The following is a 4,620-nucleotide window of genomic DNA, read 5'->3' as shown; positions in this document are numbered from 1 at the left end:
ATGAAAATAAAAATCCTCACAAATAGACCAATAAGGAACATCATGAGAAATGGAGAAAAGATTGAAGTTGTCAAGGATTTCATTTTACTTGGATTTAGATAAACACCCACAGAAGCAGCACTTAAGAAATCAAACGACGCATTGCATTGATCAAATCTGCTGCAAAAGACTTTGTTTTTAGTTTTTATTTTGCTTTAAGTGAAAGTTTACAAATCAGTCAGTCTCTCATACAAAAGTATATACACACCTTGCTATATACTCCTAATTGCTCTCCCCCTAAAGAGACAGCACACTCCTTCCCTCCACTCTCTCTTTTTTGTCCATTCGGACACCTTCTGACTCCCTCTGCCCTCTCATCTCCCCTCCAGACAGGAGATGCCAACATAGTCTCATGTGTCGACTTGATCCGAGAAGTTCATTCTTCACCAGAATCATTTTCTATCCCGTAGTCCAGTCCAACCTTGTCTGAAAAGTTGGCTTTGGGAACAGTTCCTGTCTTGGGTCAACAGAAGGTCTCCAGTCCAATCTTGTCTGAAGAGTTGGCTTTGGGAATAGTTCCTGTCTTGGGTCAACAGAAGGTCTCAGGACCATGACCTCCGGAGTCATTCTAGTCTCAGTCAGACCACTAAGTCCAGTCTTTTTTTGCAAATTTGGGGTCTGCATCCCACTGCTCTCCTGCTCCCTCAGGGGTTCTCTGTTGTGTTGGCTGTCAGAGTAATCATCAGTTGTAGCTGGGCACCATCTAGTTCTCCTGGTCTCAGGCTGATGTAGTCTCTGGTTTTTGTGGTCCTTTCTGTCTCTTGGGCTCATAATTATCTTATTGCTTAGTGTTTTTCACTCTGCTTTGCTCCAGCTGGGCTGAGACCCATTGATGCATTTCAGATGGCCATTTGCTAGCATTTAAGACCCCAGAAGCCATTCCCCAAAGTGGAACGCAGAATGTTTTCTTAATAGATCTGATTATGCCAATTGACTTAGATGTCCCCTGAAACCATGGCCCCCAAACCTCGCCCCTACTACACTGGCCTTCGAAGCACTGAGTTTATTCAGAAAACTTCTTTGCTTTTGGTTTATTCCAGGTGTGCTGACCTCAACTGTATGTATGTTGTCTTTCCCTCCACCTAAAATAATTAGTGGAAACCCCTCTCCCTCCTTTCCTCCCTCCACCCTCTCATGACCATCAAACAATATTTTCTTCTCTGTTTAAACTGTTTCTCAAGATCTTATAATAGTGCTCTTATACAATATTTGTCCTTTTGTGACTGACTAATTTCACTCAGCATAAGGCCTTCCAGATTCCTCCATGTTATGAAATGTTTGACGGATTTATCATTGTTCTTTTTTGATGCGTAATATTCCATTGTGAGAATATACCATAATTTATTTATCCATTCATTGATGGGCACTTTGGTTGCTTCCACCTTTCTGCTGTTGTAAACACTGCTGCAACGAACATGGGTGTGCTTATATCTGTTCGTGTAAAGGCTCTTTTTTCTCTAAGATATATTCCAAGGAGTGGGATTGCTGAATCCAATGGTACTTCTATTTATAGTTTTTTAAGGAAGTGTCAAATCAATTTCCAAAGTGGCTGTACCATTTTACATTCCCACCAGCAGTGTACAAGTTTTTTAGTCTCTCTCCACAACCTCTCCAACATTTATTGTTTTGTGTTTTTTTGATTAATGCCAGCCTTGTTGGAATGAGATGGAATCTCATTGTAGTTTCGATTGGCATTTCTCTAATGGCTACTGAACGTGAGCATTTCCTCATGTTTCTGCAAGCCACTGAATGTCTTCTTTAGTGAAGTGTCTGTTCATATCTTTTGCCCACTTTTTAATTGTGTTGTTTGTTTTTTTGTAGTTGAGTTTTGCAGTATCATGTAGATTTCAGAGATCAGGCACTAATCAGAAATGTCATAGCTAAAAACTTTTTCCGAATCTGTAGGTAATCTTTTTACTTGTTTGGTAAAGTCTTTGGATGAGCACAGGTGTTTGATTTTTAGGAGCTTCCAGTTATCTAGTTTCTCTTCTGCATTGTTAGTAATGTTTTGTATACTGTTTATGCCATGTATTACGGCTCCTAACATTGTCCCTATTTTTTCTTCCAAGATCTTTATCATTTTAGATTTTATATTTAGGTCTTTGATGCATTTTGAGCTTGTTTTTGTGCCTGGTGTGAGTTATGGGTCTTGTGTCATTTTTTTGCAGATGGGTATCCAGTTATGCCAACACTGTTGCTTAAAGAGACTGTCTTTTCCCCATTTAACTGACTCTGGGCCTTTGTTAAATGTGAGCTTCTCATGTGCGGATGGATTTAAGTCTGGATCCTCAATTCTGTTCCATTGGTCTATGTATCTGTTTTTATACAAGTACCAGGCAGTTGTCACTATTGTGGCAGTATAATAGGCTCAAAATCAGAAAGAGTGTGGCCGCCTACCTTTTTCTTCATTTTCAGCAATGCTTTACTTCTCCGGGGCCTCTTTCCCTTCCATATGAAGTTGGTGATTTGCTTCTCCATCTCATTACAAAATGTCGTTGGTATTTCAACTGGAATTGCATTGTATGTACAGGTCGTTTTTGTAGAATAGACATTTTTAAAATGTTAAATGTTCCTATGCATATGCACGTGAAAGCTGAACAGTGAATAAGGAAGACCGAGGAACTGATGCCTTTGAATTGTCATGTTGGCAAGGAATACTGAATACACCATGGACTGCCAAAAGAACAAACAAATCTGTCGTGGAAGAAGTACAGCCAGAATGCTCGTTAGAAGCAAGGATGGTGAGACTGCGTCTTACATCCTTTGGACATGTTGTCAGGAGAAATCAGTTCCTGGAGAAGGACATCATGCTTGGCAGAGTACAGGGTCAGTGGAAAAGAGGAAGACCCTCAACGAGGTGGATTGACACAGTGACTGCAACACTGAGCTCGAGCATAACAATGATTGTAAGGATGGCTCAGGACCAGGCAGTGTTTTGTTCTGTTGTGCGTAGGGTCACTATGAGTCAGAACCGACTCGACGGCACCTAACGACAACAACATATCAAGAGACATAAATTACAAGTGATTGGGGTAGCAGAACAGAGGAAGATAACACAGAACACAGACAGAATTGTTGAAGGTTTGTTGGCAGAAAGCTTCTCTGATATCAAAAAAGATGAGATGATACCTATACAAAAACCTCACCAAATCCAACACTAGGTAGATTCCAAAAGAAAGTCATAAAGACATGTTATAATCAAATTTGCCAAAACCAAAGATAAAGAGAAAATTTGAAAAGTGGCTAGGAAAAAGCAAAAAGTAACCTACAAAGGAGATTCCATAAGACTAGCCTCTATTTGGCAGAAACGATGTAGGCAAGAAGACAAAGAGATGACATATATAAAGCCTTGAAGGAAAAAAAAAAAAAAAAGACTTGCCAGCCAAGACTTACATATCCAGCAAAACTGTATCTCAAACATGATGGTGAAATTAAGGCATTTCCAGATAAAGAAAAGTTTAGGGAATTTGCAAAAGCCAAACCAAATTACAAGAAATACTGAAGGGAGTCCTCCAACTAGAAAATCAATAACATCGGATAACAACTCAAGAGTAGAACATAGGAAAGAATAACTAGTTATCAACTCAGATAGGGAAGTCATAAAAATAAATCAAAGCAAAACACTAAAAATACAGAAACAGAGATGTCAGTACATAAGAGATGACAACATTCAAACAAAAAAGAGGGACTAAACAATGTAGTCTTGGATCTTTCATATAGAGAGAAAGTCAAGGTGATATAAAGAAATAAAAGATTGGTTTAAACTTAGAAAAATAGGGGTAAATATTAAGGTAAACACCAAGGAGACTAACAAGCCTACACATCAAAATAGAAGAAATTAAAAAGAACAAGAAAAACATAAAGACTCAGCAAATATAAAATGAACAAAAATGAAAAAGATGAAAAGAAAATACATAAAGAAAAATGACTCAACACAGAAAATTAAGTGGAATCGACTCGATGGCAACCGGTTTGGTTTTCGGTTTTAGCAAGGTGTGTGTAAATTTTTGTATGAGAGACTGACCTGATTTGTAAACTTTCACTTTAAGCACAATAAAAATTAATTAAAAAAAAATGGGCAAAGGATATGAACAGGCACTTCACCAAGGAAGACATTCAGGTGGCTAACAGGTACATGAGGAAATGCTCAGGATCATTAGCCATTAGAGAAATGCAAATCAAAACTACAATGAGAAACCATCTCACTCTAGCAAGGCTAGCATTAGTCCAAAAAACACAACATAATGAATACTGGAGAGGTTATAGAGAGACTGGAACACTTATGCACTGCTGGTGGGAATGTAAAATGGTACAACTACTTTGGAAATGGATTTGGCACTTCCTTAAAAAGCTACAAATAGAAGTACCATACAATCCAGCAATCCTATTCCTTGGAATGTATCCTGGAGAAGTAAGAGCCCTCACATGAGTAGATATATGCACACCCATTTTCATTGCAGCACTGTTCACAATACCAAAAAGATAAGAACAACCAAGGTGCCCAACAATGGATGAATGGATAAACAAATTATAGTATATTCATACAATGGGATACTATGCAAAGATAAAGAACAATAATAA

This window comes from Elephas maximus, chromosome 3 (assembly GCF_024166365.1).
Source record: "Elephas maximus indicus isolate mEleMax1 chromosome 3, mEleMax1 primary haplotype, whole genome shotgun sequence".
In the NCBI taxonomy this organism is placed as follows: Eukaryota; Metazoa; Chordata; class Mammalia; order Proboscidea; family Elephantidae; genus Elephas; species Elephas maximus.
The sequence above is the reverse complement of the archived record's forward strand: the minus strand, read 5'-3'. Positions refer to the sequence as shown.